The 23,770-nt window shown below is 38.2% G+C and overlaps 1 long non-coding RNA gene across 7 annotated transcripts in view; it reads left to right on the forward strand.

Moving 5' to 3' along the window:
* Window positions 1-5,699: 5,699 nt before the first annotated feature.
* Window positions 5,700-23,770, forward strand: part of LOC308657180 — a 37,081-nt gene continuing 19,010 nt past the window's right edge. For 3 of the 7 annotated variants that reach the window (XR_014023864.1, XR_014023866.1, XR_014023867.1), the window contains exons 1-9: window positions 5,701-6,053; window positions 6,477-6,571; window positions 7,109-7,274; window positions 13,207-13,291; window positions 13,747-13,990; window positions 19,409-19,583; window positions 19,708-19,899; window positions 21,945-22,095; window positions 22,801-22,916. This is a non-coding gene — a long non-coding RNA (uncharacterized lncRNA). Of the gene's footprint in view, window positions 6,054-6,123; window positions 6,181-6,476; window positions 6,572-7,108; window positions 7,275-13,206; window positions 13,292-13,746; window positions 13,991-19,408; window positions 19,584-19,707; window positions 19,900-21,944; window positions 22,096-22,800; window positions 22,917-23,770 lie in introns of those variants that run through there. The other 4 variants (XR_014023863.1, XR_014023869.1, XR_014023865.1 and 1 more) reach the window with 4 other exon arrangements.

Genomic DNA, 23,770 nt, shown 5'->3' on the forward strand with positions numbered 1-23,770 from the left:
GAAAACAGGGATCATTACATCAGCTCTCCAAGATGGCGGCTGCTGTCCTCCTCCGTGGTCCGACTGGTGTCGAGAATCGAACTGGACCGCTTCTCTCCTCTGTCTCAACGCCGGAACTCAGCACTAAGCACGGCCAGTGCACCGCTGGCAGGAGCCCCCAGAATCTGCATCGCTGTACTCCCGCTTCGGTACCTCGCCGCTATCCAGCAAGCGTCCCAGACTCCATCCGCGGGGCGGTCCGCCGAGCAGGTTCTGCTACCCTCTGTGCGGAGAAATCGCCCGCGACCGAGCCCCCACAGTCAAATCCTGCACACTGGAAATCCGTCCTTTAGATTCTGGAGCACCTCGATTTCACTGGAAATTCCCAACAAGGTAGCCTTCAGCCGTTTCACCTCGTCTTTCTCCCGCACAGTGACGCGGCGCACTCGGTGATGCACTCCCATCGCCGCCATCTTCTCTCCGGAAAATATTTCTTAACAGTATGCAAAAGGCACTTAGTGTAAAAGTCTTCTACATTCATCAAATGGCACCAAAATAAAGTGAAAAGGCAAGCAACTAAATGGGGGAAGATATTTGGAATACTTGTATTCAAAAAGGACTTGACATAGTCCATTTCTATTGTTACAACAAAAACTGGGTGATTTGTAAATAATAGAAACTTATTTCTTTTAATATTTATTTTTTAGTTTTTGGTGGACACAACATCTTTATTTTATTTTTATATGTGGTGCCGAGGATTGAACCTAGCGCCCTGCGTATGCCAGTCAAGCACGCTACCGCTTGAGCCACATCCCCAGCCCTAGAAAGTTATTTCTCATGGTTCTGGAGACTGGGTAGCCCAAGATCACTGTACCAATCAATCTGGTGTCCAATAAGTGCTCACTCTCTGATCTTACATGGAACCTTGTTGCTGGATCCTCTGGAAGGGAGTAACATTGTCTCCACATAGGTGAAGGGTAAAAGAGAAGGAGGGTCAGGCAAACTTTGTGTTAAGCCTCATTTATAAAGGTATTAATTCCATTCTACAGTCTAATCATTACCTCTTAAGAGCATCACTTTGGGATTTTAGTTTCAATATCTAAGAGAGGAGAATTCATATCCAGAAAATATGTCCACAAGAAAATGACAGACAATCCAACAAAACAAAAACACCAAAAGCCAAGTAAGAGTCTTGAACAGGCACTTTGAGAGAGGATGTCTAGATGTCCAAAAACATGAAAATGGGTTCAACCTCAATAACCTTGTAAATGATAATTTGTTGAGAGCCACAGCCAAAGTGGCCCCAGCAAACTTCCAGCTGATTGGCTCCTTTGCAGTGATGCTCATTGGGCTGTTTCCCCGCCCTTTCAGGCCATGGAGCTGCTCATTGGGGGACTCTTTTGGCTCCACCCACACGACCCAGCCAATTGGCCTCAAGAGCGGGAGGAGTGGGGGTTGAGAGGCTCGCTGGAAGCTGGTGGTGGCAGTTGGGCTCTGAGGGAATTCCTGAAAAGCTCCTGTGGTGCAGTGTGTTTCTAAAAATAAAGTTCGTTTCTGCTTGACAAGCAGCTTGTGAATTGTTCCCAGCCAGACTGCGGCATTTGGTGGCCTACACGGGGAACAACTGAGGGTAAGTGATAAGGTAAACTGCTCACCCCTGAGGGCAGGGTGAGAGGATGGGTAGCCATTTTAAGATTCTTCTTTCGTTTTGTTTCACTTTTGTTTTAAGTTGCCTGTCCCTGGAGATGGGTGAGACGGAAGAAAAACTGCTCACATCTGAGGAAAAAAACTATTTGCGTCTGAGGAACAGATAGGGAGAAAGGACAGATGGACATTTCAGGAGGACATAAAGGCTGATATAATGAATTTTTGTTCCATTTTTGTTTCATTCTGTTTCGGTTTTGTTTGGTGTTATCTTGTTGGGTTGTGTTATCTTTATAATAGAAATATGGGATCAGAAATTAGTAAAAAACAAACCAAAAGAGTGTTAAGTAAATTATTAGAGGAAGGAGGCATCCCAGTAAAACCAAGAACAGTTAGGGCAAAGGTCGATACAATACAAAAATGTAGCCCGTGGCTTTTTAAGGAGGAGTTGTTGAATATATCACAATGGGATCATCATGGTGAAGATTTAAGGGAGAGGGAAAAGAAAAACCCAGGAACTCTGCCAGTTGGCACATTGCCATTATGGATGATGATACGATTTTGTTTGCCTAGTCCAAAGCCTTCAGTTCAGACTATGGTAGAAGACATGTTATATCAAGTAAAAGAGAAGGTCTCTTGAGCTAGTCAGACAGAGGAAGAAAATTTAAAGGAGGAAAAGCCATCAGGGGAGAAGTTAAGACAGGAGGCTGACGCCTTGAGGTCAGCTCATCCGATGACAGGTAAGGACCATAAGTAGTATTGGACAAAGGCAGGCATGGTCCCTAAGCAACATGTTTGTTGTTTAATTAAACAGAGAGGGGGAGATGTTGAGAGCCACAGCCGAAGTGGCCCCAACAAACTTCCAGTTGATTGGCTACTCTGTGGTGATGCTAATTGGGCTGTTTCCCCGCCGTTTCAGACCATGGAGCTGCTCATTGGGGAACTATTTTGGCTCCGCCCATGTGACCCAGCCAATCGGCCTCAAGAACGGGAGGAGTTGGGGTTGAGGGGCTCACTGGAAGCTAGTGGTGGCAGTTGGGCTCTGAGGGAATTCCTGAAGAGCTCGTGTGGTGTGGTGTGTGTTCTAAAAATAAAGTTTGTTTCTGCTTGACAAGTGGCTCATGAATTGTGCCCAGCCAGACTTCGGCACTAATTAATTTTTTTTTTTGAGGGGATGCCTGAGATTGAACTCAGGGGCACATGGTCCCTGAGCCACATCTCCAGCTCTATATTGTATTTTATTTAGAGACAGGGTCTCACTGAATTGCTTAGTGCCTTGCTTTTGCTGAGGCTGACTTTGGACTCAGGTAGCCTCCCAAGCCCTGTAATTATAGCCATGTGCCTCCTCACTTGGCAGGAAATGCTAATTAAAATTTCAGTGAGCCAGGAGCGATGGTACATGCCTGTAATCCCAGCAGCTCTGGAGGCTGAGGCAGGAGGCAAAACCAGCTTCAGCAACTACTGGTGACCCTGTCTCTAAATAAAATATAAAAAAGGGCTGGTCAATTTGGAAAGCAGTATGGAGATTTCTTGGAAAGCTGGGAATGGAACCACCATTTGACCCAGCTATTCCCTTCTCGGTCTATTCCCTAAAGACCCAATAAGAGCATGCTACAGGGACACTGCTACATCGATGTTCATAGCAGCACAATTCACGATAGCAAGATTGTGGAACCAACCTAGATGCCCTTCAGTTGATGAATGGATAAAAAAAAATGTGGCATTTATACACAATGGAGTATTACTCTGCATTAAAAAATGACAACATCATAGAATTTGGAGGGAAATGGATGGCATTAGAGCAGATTATGCTAAGCGAAGCTAGCCAATCCTTAAAAAACAAATGCCAAATGACTTCTTTGATATAAGGGGAGTAACCAAGGACAGGGTAGGGACGAAGAGCTTGAGAAGAAGATTAACATTAAACAGGGATGATAGGTGGGAGGGAAAGGGAGTGAGAAGGGAAATCGCATGGAAATGGAAGATGATCCTCAGGGTTATACAAAATTACATATAAGAGGAAAGGAGGGGTAAGAGAAGAATAATACAAGTGGAAGAAATGATTTACAGTAGAGGGGGTAGAGAGAGAAAAGGGGACGGGAGGGGAGGGGAGGGGAGGGTAGGGGAGGGGAAGGGGGATAGTAGAGAATAGGATAGACAGCAGAATACATCAGTCACTAGAATGGCAATATGTAAATCAATGGAAGTGTAACTGATGTGATACAGCAATCTGTATACGGGGTAAAAATGGGAGTTCATAACCCACTTGAATCAAACTGTGAAATATGATATATTAAGAACTATGTAATGTTTTGAACGACCAACAATAAAAAATAAAAAATAAAAAAAAATAAAAAAAATAAAAAAGGGCTGGTTATGTGGCTCAATGATCAAGTGTCCTGGTTTCAATCCCTGGTATTAAATAAATTAATTAAATAAATAGAGCCACAGCCAGATATGACTGTATCCCAAGAGTTGGCTAAAATTATAAAAATTTTTACTAGTAATTATTGGTTAAGATGTCGGGCAACTAAAATGCTCACACATTGCTGGTGGAAGTATAAACTGAAATAACCACCTTCTAAAATTGTTCGACATTATCTACTTAAGTTTTATGTATATATGCAAGCAATTGCACAAGTTTTATGTATATATGCAAGCAATTACATGTGTGCATATGTTACAAAAATAAGAACATTCACAGTAGTCTTATTCCTAATAGCCCCTGTTGCAAGGGTCACTATTAATAATTACTCAGAGGCAGATTGTCTTTAAATACAAGTGTATATTAGATTACACCAATCATCAAACAATTAATGCAAAAAGTGTGGGCTGTGCTGGAGCACCTCAATTTGCATTCAATACACACTAATTAAGCACTACAAGCAAGTCACACAATCCTAGGGCAACCAGAAGCCCCAAAGTCCCTCTGATGCCACCAGACTTCTCTTAGCCAAAGAGCAGACCTTGTCATTATACGCTGGTTCTCTCCAGCCAATGGTTGGATGTCAGGGAATGGTGGAGTCCATCTGGGGACGGACAGCAAGGCTGCCAGTCTCAGTGGCGTCCTCAGAGTGAAGCTCTTCAATGTTGTAGGACAGGCGGTTTAAATACAGTTCCAAGTTGGTGGTGTATGTTGGTGATTAGTTACACCCAGTGAGAGTCAATGTCCATTGATTTATGTCCAGTGAGATGATGTAATTGTGACTGGGCATGTTCTTTGTGCATCTCCATGGAGCTTTGCCTGTGGCTGCCATTCCTTATGGCTAGCAACTTAGTGAGTCCCAGCATGTCTATGGCACATGCTCCTTACAGTCCCAAATTGGAAACCATTTAGGACTATCAATCATAGATGATCAAATTGTAGTATACTCATTAAACATAGTACTACGGAGCAGGCAAAAGGAATAAACAACCACACAAATCATGGATGCATCTTCAAAACAATGTTGAATGAAAAAATACTCAAACTTGACTTTGGCAAGTTAATCTCATTATTTATATCTCAAAGATATAATGTATTTCTTAGAGGTGCGTTCAAGATTAATGGAGCCGAGTAGGATGGCATCCCCATCCGCTGGGGTGGGAATGCGGGTTGAAACAGGAGGATCATGAGTTCAAAGCCAGCCTCAGCAAAAGCGAGGCGCTAAGAAACTCAGTGAGACCCTGTCTCTAAATAAAATACAAAATAGGGCTGGGGATCTGGCTCAGTGGTTGAGTGCCCCTGAGTTTCCCTAGTCCACAAAAAAAAAAAAAAAAAAAGAAGAAGAAGAAAGGATTAATTGGAATAATACATGAAATGTCAGGTATTATTTGTATTATTTATTATGTTGTCTTGACAGGCCACCTTTCTGCAAACAGCCATTAAAGAATAGAGCAGAACACTTGTAGCGCCATCTAACGTCCCTGACAGCCTACCCCAAACTCCTTTTCCACTCTTTAACAAGGATCTGTTTCTTTAAGAAGTCAACCATAACTGGAGTAAAGGGGATGCTGGGAGTGAATGTCCTCTCTTCTTGGTCCTGGGGCATGACGGGAAAAGGGGGCGGAGACTAGTGCTGGCAGGGTCCACTGAATTCAGGTCTGAGGCATGACGGGAAATAAGGGCGGAGACAGGGCTCTGAAGGCTCCCTGAGCTCAGGTCCGGGGCATGATGGGAGAAAAGGGTGGAGACCAGGGCTGGCAAGGTCCAGTCAGCTCAGTTTATGGCATGACGGGAAAGAAGGGCGGAGACCAGGGTTGGACAGGTCCACTGGGTTCAAAGTCTCGGGCATGACGGGAAAGAAGGGCGCCCTTGGCCGAATACTGCGTTAAGCTGGATCCCGCAGAATTCCAGTGGGAGAAAATACTGTTCCTGCCAGCGCGAGGCCTTAGCTCCTGTTCTGCGTTCTCCGCTCGGGACTCCTCTGGGAACCGGGAGGCAACTGAAGGTGGGGCGCCGCGGGGAGGGCAGGCGGGGAGGGCAGGCGGGCGGGGGGGGCGGAGCGCAGCCGCGCCACGTGACAAGGAGGCGCTGGGCGGGCTGCGCAGCAGTGGTGGCGTGCTCCTACAGCCGAGGTCTCCTGGGGACATGCTGACAGGCTAGCGGGTCCAATGCTCTTCCTCCAAGACTGGGTTGCGGCGTCGGTTCTTACTGACGGGCACGAGACTTCTTGGTGGGAATGGGAACTTGGGAACTCATGCAATAACTCGGAGGAGGGATGAGCGCCCTTAGGTGGTTAAAACTGTGGCAAGTGGTCAAAAGTTCTTAAGTCTTCTTTGGCACGGACTTTAAGAGCAGTTGTCAGTTTCCTTGTTTGTCTTGTTTGGAAAGGTTCCCATTTGGTTCAACTTTAATATGCATTTTTTTTTAGAGGAAGGGAAGCTGACTTGAATGGCCAAGTTTCTTGTTTACAGGATGGCGTTACCTGCATTCAGAGGGGCCTGACCCCTATGGAGACGCTGAAAGGTACAGGTGACCCACTAAGGACATATTGTTGTGATGGGGTCTGGACCTCTGAACCAGCGTTAGACTAAGAATTGGCACCCTTGAAGGGTTCAAGTGAAGGGTGAGTTAGAGATATGGGGAGGTTGCTGTGTCCCTCTTTAAGAAATAAGACCTCTAGGTCAGTACTCCTGGAATTAGGAACTATTTCTTGAATCCATTCTTCTGAAAGCTTGGTAACTTCCTCTCACAGCTCGGTCTGCTATTCTAATTTCCTTTGCAACCTTAAACATTGGAGAAATTAGTGCTTGTCTTTAACAGGGAAGTTCAAGCTGTTGATAGAAGACTGTTTTCTTATGTTAAGGTAGTTACTAAAGGAGAGAAAGCAGGAAGAAAAAAGAACAGTTAGTCATGGTTCCAGAGGGTTGTTTTTCAAATGTTCAATCCTGACACTTTTTTGATAAAGGGGAGGATTCCCCCTCCCCATAAAAACAACAACCAACAAAAACAAAACAAAAAAACACTAAATAGCTGTGTACTGATTGTGTATTTTTGTTTTAGGAGTCCAACTATCCATTGCCAAGAAGAAATCTATTGGTTATAAAACTAGAACGCCTCTACATAAAAAAGTAGAATGAAAGAACCTTTGGATGGTGGATGTGTCAAAGCAATGATACCTCAACAGGGGCTTCTGGACAAAATTAAAGAAGAACCTGACAATGCTCAAGTAAACTTTTCCTTTTGAAAAAGTGACCCCCCCCTTCTTGTCTACTTTTGAACTGAAAAATTTACGTAGCCAGTTTAAGGCTTATAAACTAAAACAAATATTCTTTCCCCCTTAGGTGGGTGCTTTGGTTTGATTTTGTACTCTCGAAGTTCATGTGTTGGATGCATAATTAACCAATGCAGTGTTGTTGGGGGTTGAGGCCTAATACCAGATAATTAGGTCATGAGGACTTCTGTCCTCAAGGATGGATTGATGCCATGGAGTGGGTTAGTTATTGCAAGAGAGGCTTTGTTATAAAAGCCAGTTCAGCCCTCTTTTGCTTCTTGCTCTTTCTTGGATCCTCTGTTGCCTTTTCTTGTGATGTAGCACATAAGACCCTGACTAGGTATAACCCTTATATCTTGGATTTCACAGGCTCCAGAACTGTAATAAATTTCTTTTCCTTTGAATTATCCAGTCTGTGGTGTTCACTTATAGCAACACAAAATGGAGTAAGACAATGGGTTAATCAGATTTCTGTGCTTTGAATGATGAAATATCTTGGTAACCCTGCACTATTTTGTTTTGTAAAAAGAAAGTGATATGAATTATCATTTTTTTTCATATTTGGCATTTAAAAAAAAAGTCTCTTACATCTGATATCACTTTCTTGTTCTGTTAAGTATTTGTTGTCTACTGTATGCTCTGGGGCCCCAGAAATGAGTAGTTACCTTAGTCTCCTAACTCGTAGAATTTACTAATTAGTAAAGAAGACAGATTATACAAGTATTGGCCAACTAAAAAAAATATATATGTATGGTTACAAACTATAACAAGTGCTTTGGAAGAAAAGCCTGAAAATGGGCACTCTGACCTACTTTTGGTCAGGGGATAGGAGTAATTACAGAAGGCCTCCCAGAGGGAAGGATTTGTAAGCTAAATTGTGAAGAACAAATTGACTAGGCAACTGGCATGAAGAAGAGTGTTCAAAACAGTCCTGAGTTGGAAAGATACATGGTTCTTTTGGTGAACTGCAAGACCAGTGAATCTGGAACAGAAAAGTATTAAAATGATAATGATGGTGAACAACAACAATAACAGATGGTATGGGGCTGGAGTTGTGGCTCAGTGGTAGAACATTTGCCTGGCATGTGTGAGGCCCTGGGTTCAATCTTCAGCACCACATATAAATAATTAAAATAAAAAGATCCATTGACAACTAAAAAAATATTTAAAGAAACCAGATGGTATTAGTGTATCCATATGCAGTATATGTTGTGTCATAATAATATGATACAATTACTAATAACTTATTATATGTACTTAGAGCTTGAACACTGTTGCAAGCAGTTTACATACATGAATCCTCTTGGTGATTGCAACTTTTGGGTTAAATAGGAGCAGACATACATAAGAAACAGACAGTAGTTTGTTAAAAAGTCACCCAATTAAGGATCCATCTGTCTTATATGTTTTCTGTTGCTATAACAGAATACCTGAAACTGGGTGATTTATAAATAAGTTTATTTTGGCTCACATCTGGAGGCTGTGAGTCTAAGAACATGTTATTAGTATCTGCTTGACTTCTGGTGAGTGCATAGTATTGTCTTATCTCATAGTGGAAAAGTGGAAGGGCAAGCATACGAGCTTGGAAGTTACAAAATTCAAACCCTGCTTTATAACAACACATTTAATAACTAATTCAGTCCTATAAGAAAGACATCAATCCCTCTTAGTGGTCTGATCACCATTTAATGATGTCACCACCTCTCAACACTTTTTCAGTGAAAATCAAATTTCAACGTAAGTTTCAGAGGGGATGGATCATATTCAAACTGTAGCACTAAGTCATTTCATATTGCTATATCAAAATACCATAGACTGTAAGGTCTGTAAATGACAGATGAATTTCCCTATGGTTCTGGAGGCTAGCGGTTTGAAATCAGGATGCCACATGATTGGGTTTTGGGAAGAGCCAATTTCTTGTAGCCTTAGGTGGTGAAAAAGCTAGCTAGTTCTCTAGCCTCTTTTTTTTTTTATATTTATTTTTTTAGATGTAGATGGACATAACTCAATGCCTTTATTTTTATGTGGTGCTGAGGATTGAACCTGGGTCCTGCCTGTGCTAGGCGAGCGCTCTACCGCTGAGCCACAATCCCAGCCCCTCTAGCCTCTTTTTTTATAAGGGCACCAATGCTGATTATGAGGTCTCTACCCTCATGACCTAATTACCTCACAGAGAGCTCACCTCCAGATGTCACTTGAGAGATTATAAGGATTTCAATTTATAAATTCGGGAGGAGGGGACATAGACATCCAGTGTATTGCAGATATCTTAGTAGTAATGAAATAACATAACCAAAGACAGTGGAATCATTGACAGTGTCAGATTTAACTAAGGCCAAGTAAGATAGAAACCTAAAAGTGTTTATTGAACTAGATAATTTGAGATGATTGGTTATCTTAAATAATTTCTGATAAACTAGTAGCCTGATTGTTTCTGGTTTGGGAAGAAATTAAAGTGAGGAAGTAGAGAAAGAACGAAGTACATTTATTGAAGTTTGGTGGACTAGAGAGGGAAGAGGGAGGGGAGTATATTCATTTATAATTCGAGGGGAAGAAACCAATATGGAGATGGAGAGAGGTGGTAGATAAAGGGAGGCAGGATAGAGTGCTAGAAGAAGGAAGAGAAAAATCTTGAACACAAGCACTGTTTTAAGAAGGTTGCCTTTTCCTGTGAGGTAAGAAAAATTTGCTGATCAGTTTAGAGATATCGGGAATCAGGATGTTGAGGAACTTATTGCTTAGTTGCTTGTTTTTAATTGATTAAATTGAAACATTAGTGAGCAGGAAAATATGTGAGGTATGGTTTTGAGGGTAATGAAGGTTTAGAACAGTTATTTTGCAAAATACAAGAAACTGACCAGGGAAATATAATAAGAATATAAGAAAAATATTAGAGATTGAGTAGTTAATAAGGCAAAACTGAGGAAGGTATATATTAGTACTTTTAACTTCTACCTCTGAGTGCCAGTAAATAAATATCGAGTAATGTTTAAGACCATTCACTTTGGATGGAATGGATTTGGATTTATTCATTCATAAAATATTTATTATGGCCACTAAGTATAAGAGCTGGTATTTTGGGGTATACATCATTATGCTACACATTTTATGTTAAATCATTTGTTTTCTGCTAATGGTCTATGGGTAATATCTTTATTTTACAGTTAAGGAAATTGAAATGAAGAATGTTTAAGTAACTTGTATAAGAGCCAAGATAATGTTTCTGTCTGCTGTCAGAAACCATAGTTTTCTCTGTTGTTTACTATTCCTGGTATCGGATATACAGAGATGAAAAGACAGATACGGTCCTTGTCCATAATGGACATAGTCCTTTCAGTCTAGTGTGTTAGCCATTAATCATATTACCATTCCTCAAAATATGAAATAATGTTATGATAAATGCTATGAGAGAAAGGAGATGAAAGAGAACTGAAGAAAACTTAATTTCAGTTGGGGACCAGTGTTTGAATTCATCCTATCAGTTATATTGTATTTATACATCTGTGAGATGTGAGAGAGAGCATGAATTTTGGAAGAGAGACCTGGGTTTGATTTTCATACTTAGTATTTTTGTTACCTTGGACAAGTTACGGAACATCTCTAAACTTTACTTTCCTTTTCTATAAAGATTGTATGATAGTTATCTTTTTAAAAATTTTTTTACTTGTTCTTTTTAGTTATATATGACAATAGAATGTATTTTGATATATCATACATACGTGGAGTATAATATCCCATTTTTTGTGGTTGTACATGATGTGGAGTTACAGTGGTTGGGTATACATATAAGACATATGTATATGTCTTATATGTCTTATATGTATATGTATATGTCTTATATGTCTTATATGTCTGATTCATTCTACTGTCTTTCCTATTCCCATGCCCTATCCCTTCCCTTCCTTTTACCCCCCCCCCCAAATCTAGTGAACTTCTGCCCACTCCCATTCCCCCTTGTTGTGAGTAGTGTCCACATATCAGAGAGAACATTGACCTTGGGTTTTTGGGATTGACTTATTTCACTTAGCATGATAGTCTCCAGTTCCGTCCATTTACTGGCAAATGCCATAATTTAGTTCTTTTTGGCTTAGTAATATTTTCTTGTTTATATGTACCACATTTTCTTTATCCATTCATCAGTTGAAGGACACCTAGGTTGGTCCCATAGCTTTGCTATTGTGATTTGAGCTGCTATAAACATTGTTATGGGTATGTTGCTGTAGTATGCTGATTTTAAGTCCTTTGGGTATAAACTGAGGAGTGGGATAACTGGATCAAATGGTGATTCCATTTCAGGTTTTCTGAGGAAGCTCCCTACTGTTTTCCAGGGATTGCACCAATTTGTATGAGAGTGTGTTTTTTCCCCACATCCTCACTTTTATTGTTTTTTGTATTCTTTTTTTAATATTTTTTTTAGTTACAGGTGGACACAATATCTTCATTTTTAATTTTTTTTTTAATATGGTTCTGAGGATTGAACCCAGTGCCTACCATGGACTGAACACATGGTAGGCAAGCGCTCTACCTCTGAGACACAACCCCAGCCTGTTACTTGTATTCTTGATAATTGCCATTCTGACTGGAGTGAGATGAAATCTAGTGTAGTTTTAATTTGAATTTCTCTAATTGCTAGAGATGTTAACATTTTTTTCATATATTTGTTGACTGATTGTATTTCTTTTTCTGTGAAGTGTCTGTCTGTTTCCTTTGTCCATTTATTGATTGGGTTTTGTTGGTGTTAAGTTTTTTGAGTTCTTTATATATCCTGGAGATAATGCTTTATCTGAGGTGCTGGTGGCAAAGAGTTTCTCACATTCTGTAGGCTCTCCCTTCACATTCTTACTTGTTTTCTTTGCTGTGAAGAAGCTTTTTAGTTTGATACCATCCCATTTATTGATTCTTGATTTTACTTTTTGCACTTTAGGTGTTTGGTTGAGGCTTGTTCCTAAGCCGACATGATGAAGATTTGTGTCTACTTTTTCTTCTAATAGGCGCAGGGTCTCTGGTCTAATGTCTAGGTCCTTGATCCACTTTGAGCTGAGTTTTATGAAGAGTGAGAGATGGGGGATAGTTCTGTCTTATAGGGAGCACCTCTTTTGGTGTCCAAGTACCTTTCACGGAAAGTGGTGAATTAATGCAGTGGTTCCTAGTTTTTGGCACTTAATAAAGCAATTTCAAAATTTTTGGTTTTGGAACTGACATAGTTGTTTATTTTGAAAAGTATAGGTAGGTTTTTGCTAATTGCCATTTATTATGTCCATTGTTTTAGGAAAGACAGTTTTTTAAAAATTGTTTATTCAGAAATATGTAAGGCCATTTTAACACAAAAGATGGTCGTGATTTCCAAATAAATGGTAGTCCTTTTCAAGATAGGTGTATATATTTTTAAAAATTTGTTTAATGATTATTTTATCCTACATTTTAAAGAGTATATTAAAGTAAATCTGATTTAGGCTGTGATGCTTTGTGCATAATGAGTTGATTGCATTGAAATTCTTCTCTTTTCTGCCGTTACAGATATGACAGCTTATAAGTCTTTTGGCTAAAATTACTGATTTAGATCTAATCTCTAAATCATCCAGATTTCATTTCATTTACTGCTCCCTTGTAAATACATCCTAGAAAATGAGTAGTAGTCTGGGTTGGAATAACTGTATATTATTCTCATACATCAAGATTATATTTGGAAAGTGGATATAGCTTTATAAAATATTCTCCAATTCTAAAGATTGTCTTTATGAAGATTAAATCTAGTCTAATAACTTTCAAATTTTGACTTTTTAGATATTTGTGAAGGTGATTGTGAGTAAAATATAAAAGATATGAATGTGATAGAATTACTTACATATATTTTATTCATTTTTCTCTTTTTCTTTGTATTTAAAAGGAGTATGGACATGCCCAACAGCCAAAAACTCAAGAAAGTGAATTGAAAATCAGTGCTGTGTTTTCAGTTAGTGACAATTCTCTTGGTAAGAAATAGAACTGTGTGAGTTAATACTGTTAATATTTGTTTACTTTGTCTAATACAATTGAGGGAAAGCACCTCTTCATCTAAGTCTTCTCCTTTAGAGCATGTTTTTCAAATTGGGAGCTGTTATTCACCATCATTTAAAAAAAGGAAATAGAATGAGAATATATCAGAATGTGATGTGTATAGCAGGGAAATGTGCTATTTCTTGAAACTTCTGTTTCAGTTATTAAATTATACACACACACACACAAATGTGTGTGAGAACTGGGTTATAATGTAAAATTTTAATTTTTATAGGTCATAATTTAAAAAGTTTGAAACCCCTGTTTTAGAACATTGTTTCATTGAATTTCAAAACAGATTATATGTCCTAAAAAAGAATTATACATACATTTAATATTTTGCATATATAAAAAATACTAAAACTGGTGTTTTTTTTCCTTATTTTGCTAGCCCAGCAGTTGACTTCAGGCTTTTCTCTTGTACCACCTGGCACAAAAGTATTGGTTCCTTCAGTTCCACCTGTAGCTATTCAGGTTTTTTGTTCTGGTTGTAAAAAGATGCTTTACAAGGGTCAAACTGCATATCACAAGACAGGATCTACTCAGCTCTTCTGTTCCACACGATGTATTATCGGATATTCTTCACTTGTCTGCCTACCACTTCCTCCCAAGAAAACCTGCACAAACTGCTCAAAGTAAAAATTCTTAATGATCTCTTTTTTTTTACTTTAATTTTTAAAATGTGTATATATTTTAGTTTAAACATGTTACTACCTCATGTCTCTTTGACACATTTCTATGGAAATTGTTTTTTAACTATATAAAGTTACAACATTATATAAGTAACTTGGTGTTAGAAGTATTGCCTAAACCAGTTTTCTGCCTCTTTCAGTTTAAATTTTACCATGGAAAGAAATGAACCATTTTTGGAATTGTAAGACCACTCATATTTCTGTAAATGTGGACAACAACCATTTAGAATTGTCTAAAAGCTATCTTAAAGTATAGATACAGCTGGGCATGGTGGTGCATGCCTATAATCCCAGTGGCTCAGTAGGCTAAGGTAGGAGGATCACGAGTTCAAAGCCAGCCTCAGCAAAAACAAGGCACTAAGCAACTCAGTGAGACCCTTTTTTTAAAATAAAATACAAAAAAATAGGGCTGGGGATGAGGTTTAGTGGTCAAGTGCCCTTGAGTTCAATCCCCAGTACCCCCACAAAAGTATAGATACATTAGTATCACTTTTTTTGTGTGTGTGTGTGTGTGTGCTCGAGATTTAACCCAGGAGTGCTTTACCACTGAGCTACATCCCTAGTTCTTTTTCTATTTTATTTAGAGACAGAGTCTTGCTAGTTGCTGAGGCTGGCCTCAAAATTGCCATTCTCTGGCCTCAGCCTCCTGAGTGGCTGGGTTTACAGGCACATGCCACTGCATCCAGCTTAGACTCGTTCTTAATAATATATGAAAGTTATTTAATTTTTCAGAAGGCAAAAACTGCTAAGTGGTCACAGAAATAGGTGTTTACTTCTAATATCCTTGTGAGCCTTTATTTGGGTCCTTGCTTTATAACACTGCTTAGATGCAGAGAGAAGAAGAAACAGAAAGTTATATAAACTTTCCTTTATCTTACTTTTGAAGAATTTGCCATGATTTGCCTATTTTCATGATAGTTGATTCCAGTAAGAAAGTGTGAAACTTCTAGCTTCAAGTTTCATTTGCTGGAGCCAATAGGACTAGATTTAGTGGCCATCACACAACTCTAGATCCTAAGGTAAATGTCTTCTTACTGGCTAGCAGCTGCCAAGATCACACATGAATGAGACAGCAAATGAAATTGTTGCAAGTTTGTGTTGTCAGTAGTGATTACGTAGAGGAAGAAAAGTTAAAAGCCTGGTTGTAGATCAGTGGTGGTAGTTCATTGGTAGAGCAGTTGTCTGGCATGAGTGAAGCCCTGGGTTCAATCCTCAGAACTAAAGGGGGAGAAAAAAAAAAAGAGCTTGGTGTTTTAGATTATGATTTCATCACTTCTTGTTAGCTAAGTGACTTGGGAGAGATACGTTAACTTTTCTGAATCTCAGTTTTTCACTGGTAAATAATATCTACTACTTTTTTTTTTTTAGATTTTTTTGTAGTTGTAGATAGACAGAATGCCTTAAACTATTTATTTATTTTTTTGTTTATTTTTATGTGGTGCTGAGAATCGAACCCAGTGCCTCACACATACTAGGCAAGCGCTCTACCACTGAGCCCTTGCCCCAGCCCAATATCTACATCTTTTTAAAAAATATTTATTTTAAATTATTTGTCAGTAGACCTTTATTAATTTATTTTTATGTTGGCTGATTATCGAACCCAGGGCCTCACATGCCAGGCAACTGCTCTACCACTGAGCCACAGCCTCAGCCCCAAGAGTTTTTTTCTTTTCACTTTTTTTTATTGGTACATCATAGTTTTACATAATGATAGGATTTGTTACATATTTATACATGCACAGGCACATAGAACAACATTGAAATTTGGTCAGTATCACTCCCCAACGCTTCCTGCCTCCTTCCACTTCTGCTGTCCCTTAGTCCCTTGCATTTATTGATCTCCCTACCCCCTAGGATTTTTGTTGTTGTTGTTCTAGGTATTAAACCCAAAGGTGCTTACCCAATCTCCAGTCTACCCCCCCTTTTTTTTTGAGGTGCTGGTGATTAAACCCAGGGCCTTGTGCATGTGAGGCAAGCCCTCTACTGAGCTATATCCCCAGCCTCCAGCACTTTTTTATATTTTATTTAGAGATGGAGTCTCCCTGTGTTGTTTAGGGCCTCATTAAATTATTACAGCTGGCTTTGAACTATCCTCCTGCCTCAGCTTCCTAAGCCACTGGAATTACAGGCGTGTACCACTGTGCCTGGTTCCCTAGGATTTTAATAAGACAGTGTTAGCACATTACCTAGCACATATTTGATAGGGGGAATCTTACTGTTAATAATAAATTTTAAATATTTGTGTGCTACTATTTATAATTATTACTTTGCATTATTATTGTGTATACTTTATAGGCTCTTTCATCTTTGAAGATAGGTGACAGTTTCTTTATCTAGTTGGTGTGTTTGAAAGAACGAACAAGGCTCGTCATTGGAGAAAATGCCCGTTTATTGAGGAGGAACACCTCTGCATATTTATAGAGCCGGGGGTGGTTTGACAGTTATGACAGTTTAATGGTTGAATGGTTTGACAGTTGGCATGGGGTGCTTTCTGATTGGTGGGTAAGGATCATTGAGCCAGCCAGCAAGGCTAGTCTGATTGGTGGGTAAGGATCATGTGAGCCAACAGGGCTCACCACTGGATGGCTCTTCTCAGGGGATGGGGAAGTTAGTCTTTGGAGCGAGGCAACTCCCAACATGTTGGCTTAAGGTATCTAAAAGTAAATTCTGCTAAAAGAAAAATCTCCAAAAGGGAGAGGTGTTGTTCAGGGTTTTATTTGTATATTCAAATGTAATTTGTTTTAAAATGCCCTTTTTATACTTTAATATGATAATGTCTTTTTTTAAATATGTATTTTTAGTTGTAGATGGACACAATACCTTTATTTTCTTTATTTAGTTTCTTTTTTTACGTAGTGCTGGGTATCAGACCCAGTGCCTGGGGCATGCTAGACAAGCACTCTGCTACTGAGCCACAACCCCAGCCCTGTTAATGTGATTTTAATGAAACTGAAATGAGAGAGTAAATCAAGTTTTGTTTTTAGATATTTTGTTTCAACATATTGAATATCAATATAAAATGAATTAAGTTTTAAAGAACTTGGCATGACTTACACATCTGAGTGTATAATATAGTTTTTAAAGGAGCACCCTGGTTGGTGACTTTTTACCACAGTGCTGTCCTTGTTTAGATTTATTTATTCATGTGTTTATTTATTTATTGTGGTGCCAGAGATTAAACCCAAGGCCTCACACATGCTAGGCAAATGCTCTGCCACTAAGCAGCACCCCCCCAAAGTTTTTGATCTCTGGATATTGCCTTCAGAGTGTATGGAACATTCTTTTAGATTAATTTAGAGTACAAATCTGTCTTTTCAGCATGGATTTTTAAAAAAAAGTTACTTGATGTCTTATCAGGTCAGTATAGTGAGTGATTAAGCTGAGTTACCCTGTCAAGCATGATATTCAGTCATACAATTAAACAATGGTTTTAGGTTCTTATAAATTAAGAGAAATTAAGGGAAAGAAGAGAAAATAGAAGAAAATGTTTTAGAGCCATGTTATTATGGCAACAGGTATAATTTTTTTCCCCAGGATAAATGTTAAGGTTTAACATTCATTTGAATACATAAGGGGATAAATGTTAAGGTTTAACACTCATTTGAATACATAAGGTTTGGAGTGCATTTGTATTTGTGTGCACAAGTTTTTTTAAAAAGTCATTCTTATTGAGTAACTTATGCATACACTATGACACTGGCAGATATACCTTATTAAGTAAAATTCTTTATTGCTGTTTTTAGTAAGACAGAGCGATACTTTTTAAAATTAGTACTTCACTTACATATAAGCATATCTATTTACTTTTTTATTCTGCATAATAAAGATACAGGACGGGAGCCAAGTTAGTGGAACAATTTAATTCCAGGCTGCCTGCATTTGTACTCTGCCATCACTGCTGACCAACAGTACAACTTTGACAAGTGATTTCACCTCTGATTTGCTTTTCTTATCTGTGAAGTGGCAATTATATTTCCCTCCTTGTGTTTTTATGATATTTAAATTGGTAATTGAGCCAGGGGTGGTGATACATACCTGTAATCTCAAGGCCTCAGGAGGCTGAGGCAGGAGGACTGCAAGTTTAAAGCCTGCCTCAGCAACATAGTGAGACCCTGTCTCAAAAAGGGCTGTGGATTTCATTTGGTAGTTAAGGGCCCTGGGTTCAATCCTTGGTACCAAATAAATAAATAGGGTAATTGAGTAAAGTGAATAATGCCTGGCACATATTAGTTACTCAGTTTACTTATATATAATATTACTGCCATTATTATTATTGTGACCTGGACTACTGTTTCTAGTTAATAACTGTTCCTTTGATTTTTATACTTGTGGGAGGAATAGTAATATTTAGGTTCTCTTTTACCAGGGTATTTCCATCAGTGCTTATTGCAATAATTAGCTCTTATAAAATGGCTCTAGAAATCTCATACAATTAAAAAAAAATCGCACACAATTATTCAGTTATTTGTGTTCTTCCTGTCTCATTTATGTCATGCTTATTTTTTATGTTAGTCATTGGTAGTTTCCATTTCCTCAAATCTTGTATTTTTAGATTTTAAAATATTTCACATAATGTCTCATTCATATTTCTATTCTTGGCAGTTGCTGGAGAGTAAGAGGACACATATCTTGAGGTCTGGAGTTACGGGATGGCCATGAATTTAGTCTTATTGACTCTAGCAGATGAAATTTGGTTGGAGCTGGAAGCTTCACTGTTTTTTGTCATGAGCTACTGGCCAGTTATATTTTTTTGTTTTATTTTTAATTAAGAACTCCTTTTTTGAATCCAGAGCCCCCTGTATGCTATGCAAATGCTGTACCACTGAGCAATATTCCTAGCCTCTTTTTATATTGTTTTGAGACAGGGTCTTATTAAGTTGAACAGTCTGGCCTCTAATTTGTGATGCCCCTGCCTCAGCCTCTTGAGTAGCTGGGATTACAAGCATGTGCAGCCATGCCCCACTGACTGCTTATATTTTAAATGAAGTTCTCCCTCCACACATCTGTGAATTAGATATTATAAACCCCATTTACACGAGGAAATTGAAACTTAATTGCCTAACTCATTGTTACTCAGCTGATAAGTGACAGAACATAATCATAAACCCAGATTATTTTTTTTTAAATTTGTCGATAGACCCAGTACCTTCATTTTATTTGTTTATTTTATGTGGTGCTGGGGATCGAACTCAGAGCCTCATGTATGCTAGGCAAGTGCCCTGCCACTGAGCCACAACTCCAGGTTTTCATATGCTTTATTCAAGTTCTTTTTCTAGCTGCCCCTGGTAAATATCAGGGGTAAATACTAGTTACAAAGAGGAGAAAGTTACATTTTGTTTTGCCTTTGTTATTTATTTTTAGAGAAATTTTAAATACAAAGGATGTGATCACAACCCGGTTTGAAAATTCTTCTCTTAGCAAAGATTTCTGCAGCCAATCTTGCCTGTCTTCTTATGAACTAAAGAAAAAACCTGTTGTTACCATATATACCAATAGCATTTCGACAAAGTGCAGTATGTGTCAGAAAAATGCTGATGTAAGTTACATTTTACTTTTATTGGGATTCTTCTTAAAGATCAGAGATTTTTTTAACTGGCTGCACTTACTTTATGTGTGTGTGTGTGTGTGTGTGTGTGTGTGTTTGTGTGTTTATTTCCTAGGTTCGATTTGAAGTTAAATATCAAAATGTGGTACATGGTCTTTGTAGTGATGCCTGTTTTTCCAAATTTCACTCCACCAACAACCTCACCATGAACTGTTGTGAGAACTGTGGAAGCTATTGCTATAGTAGCTCTGGACCTTGCCAATCCCAGAAGGTTTTTAGTTCAACAAGTGTTACAGCATACAAGCAGGTATGAATATCAGTTTGTCATGCATAGTCAGGCTTACTCTTGAGCTGGCTGAGTAGGGATGAACTGCAGAATAAAAGAGCAAGCTCCTGCCATCCATTCAACCTAATGTGATTTCCTCTCCAGGAAAATGTGATTCTGATATTGTGGGGGTGACTATGATGTGAGATGATATAGGTGGAGTAGGTTACTTTAAGGTTCTCTTCATGCCTAAGAATTCATAGGTAATTACATGATTTGCTGTGTGAACTATTTTGTGAAATTGTAAAGAAAACTCCTTATTGTTAATAAACTATGAGCAAAAGTTAAAAGGTGATAATCAGTGAATCTTGGGAAAGTACCTTTTTTTTTGTTTGTTTTGTCTTTGGCACTAGGGATGGAACCCAGGGTTGCTTGACCACTGAGCCACATTGCCAGCCATTTTTTATATGTTAGAGACAGGGTCTTGCTAAGTTCCTAAGGCTGGCTTTTAAATCGCAATCTTCCTGCCTTAGCCTCCTGAGCCTTTGGGATTATAGGCGTGTGCCACCACTCCCAGCATCTTTTTTATTCTGAAGAGTATTTTGAACTTAATTGTCATTTTGTTTTTTATTTTTAATTGTTTGTTATTTTGGCTTAAGTATTAAAATACTTTAGCTGATTTTATTTATTGTAGTGAGTAGTAGATTAATCTGGTTATTAAAAATATCACTTTGTAAATTTGATTATTTCTAATGATTTGGGTTTTTAGTTGTTTTTTTTTTTTAAAGAATGTGAACTGGGCTTGATCCTCAGCACCACATAAAAATGAAAAAAAGATATTGTGTGTCCTCCTACAACTAAAAAATAAATATTTAAAAACAAAAAATAATTTGAATGATAGTTTTTTTTTCTTTTTTTGACCAGGTTTTTGATTTGGTAATTCTGTTGTGCTGTTAGGAATGTACATTCGTGATTAAAAAGTATATCTTTTCTAGGAGTTGCCACTTAGGCAGTCTATTTACTACTTTCACAGGAATAGAATCTGATATTTTGTAAATGATCCAAAAATCAGTTCCATGTTTAATTTTGTTACTGGTGTTGTACTCAGTCCATTGCATAAAGGATGTTCCTCTTTTGCTAGGAAGATTATGTGAAACTTCACAATTTACATTTTCCTGCTGTTTACTTTCTTACCATAATATAGCAGTTAGGAGCCTAAACTTTGGAGTGTGATGGAATAAGTTTAATTTCCTATTTCTATTTATCTGTGAATTTAACTAAAGTTGCTTTTTAAACTTTGGTTAATGTAATTTTTGAAAGCACGTCACTATGTTGTTTAAGAATGATATGATACAGTGTATGTTAATTGCTTAGCATGGGATTTGACTTAAATTAAGCATTCAGAAAGTTAATAAGATTGGTTGTATAAATAATAGCCCCCATTTAATACTACAATTATTTCTTGCAACAAACTTACAGGCAGACTTTATTATGAAATTCAGTTTAAAAAAATTAGTAGTTCTGGGGCTGCGGTTGTGGCTCAGAGGTAGAGCTCTCGCCTAGCATGTGCAGGGCGCTGGGTTCAATCCTCAGCACCACATAAAAATAAAGAAATAAAATAAAAGCATTGTGTCCAACTATAAAAAAAACTAAAAAAAAAGTAGTACTATAAGATCTCATGATATGCATAAAATAGCATTTCAGTCTCTCACTAAAGAGTCTCATAAGTTAAGTAGCTTTAAAGATGGTGGTGGATTTTACTAGATTGAGGTTTAGGTCCATACTGAGGATGGCTGTTTGGCTCAGGGACCACCTGGTCCTCTCTGGTTATTTATGATGAGAAAAGTATGTTAATTCCTTGTTTATTACTTGTGTTTTGTTCTCGATAAAATCTGAGTAGCTACTACTTTTCTTTAATCTTATTGTCTGAAAAAACCTGTTTTCCAACTTTCATAAAAGTCTACTTGTCATGCTCAAATATTTCAGTCAAAGGCAATTGTTAAAGGTAGCTTTTCTTCTTTTTAGAACAATATGTAGTTATGTATGCTTGCACTAAATATCTAAACATTATTTTGTTTTCTTAATAGAATTCGGCCCAGACTCCTCCCTATGCTCTGGGGAAATCATTGAGGCGCTCTGCTGAAATGATTGAGACTACAAATGACTCAGGAAAAACAGAACTTTTCTGTTCTATTAATTGCTTATCTGCTTACAGAGTTAAAACTGTTACTTCTTCAGGTAATGTTTAAATTTGATAAATTTATAGATTAGTAACTGTTGAAGAAGCCTGTAACTGCTTTTCTTTCATTTTCTAACCTAAATTTATCTGTAGGGTTAAATACTCAAGTTTGATTTAAAAAATTGATTTTTAAATGCAAATAATTGTATATATATTTTATAGGCTTTGTATATGAGAAGAAAGGAAAAATAATTGTAAGTTCTGGTTAGTTATTTAAGTAGGAGTTAATAAAGGTTAGATGTGGTTAGATTTACAAATTATTATAGAATTCCTTGATTTTTTTTTTTGTTCTTTATTTTTGTTGTTGTTGTTTATTATAGTTGGTATTCCATATCTGTAGCTTCCCTATTCATGGATTCAAACAACTGGATCAAAAATATTCCAGAAAAAAATTGCCTCTGTACTAAACATACAGACATTTTTTTCCTTGTCAAGTATTATAGGTAATCCAGAGATGCTTTAAAATATATGAAAAGATGTTTGGAAAGGTATGCAGAGATTACATGCAAATACTGTGACATTTTACGTAAGGAAATGGAGCATTTATGGATTTTGGAATCCTCATGGAGTTTTGGAACTAATTTCCCCAGGTTACTCCGCTGTGCCGTTGTACTGAATATTTGATTATTTTTTCTTCTACTTATAGGTTTTTATTTGTTCATTTTTATAATGTATTCATTGCTTTTTATTTTTTTGTCATCAAGGCGTCCAGGTTTCATGTCACAGTTGTAAAACCTCTGCAATCCCTCAGTATCACCTAGCCATGTCAAATGGAACTATATACAGCTTCTGTAGCTCCAACTGTGTGGTAGCTTTCCAGGTATGATCAATCTAAAGTAGTGTTTTATCCTTGTAGTTTTCTTAGGTTTTATTCCATGGCAAAATGTTAACTGCTGAAGGTCTATACTTTAAAAAATTCATATTTAAGAAGAAAAACCTTCTGTTCAGCCTGGGTTCCAGAGGTTATTTGTACGAATTATCTAAGCCTGGACATAGGGCTTCGTTATTTGCTGAGGGCCATTACCAAGTAGGAATGACGCATCGATTTCCTTGCCAGCGTACCCCATGTTAAATTTGCTGTGACCTTGCATGTGTGTTTGAGAAAGATGACCCTACTCTAGGACGAGGGTGGATCCAGGATTAGGGTGTATCCTGCAGTTTGAGGAAGCATAGTATCCCGGTCCTTGGGTTTAGGGCGTTCCCAGTTTAAGACCTTGGGTTTTAGGGAAGTTCGATGTTGAGGATTATTGCTGCTGGAAATAGGGCGTTCCTGCTACCTGAGCTCCCTTTGAGTTCTCGTGAGATTCAGAGAGTATTTTTTGGGAAAAAAGCCTCATGTAGTAGGTGAATTGGATGGCAGCAGAACGGGATTGCCCGAGAGCGTGTGTGGAGACCGGTGTGAGTTCGGGAATAAAGAATTGCTGTTTGAATCTACAAAGCTGTGTGGTGGCTAGTGATCTTGTGCCCAGCCAAGACCGTGGCAGTTATTCAGGGTACTTAGGTGAACTATTCTTCCCTTCTACTTTCTCCCTTGGTTCTCTCCGTTTCTGAAGGATGGAGACTAGGCTATAATATGGTGAAGTACAGTAGTAGCCTTTGGGAGCTCATGTGCCCCTTACTCTCATCCTGGGCCAGAAACTTAAGAACTCCTCGCATGTAGTTATAAGCATCCAC

Source organism: Spermophilus citellus, assembly GCF_964194105.1.
Source record: "Spermophilus citellus genome assembly, chromosome: 9".
Classification (NCBI taxonomy): Eukaryota; Metazoa; Chordata; class Mammalia; order Rodentia; family Sciuridae; genus Spermophilus; species Spermophilus citellus.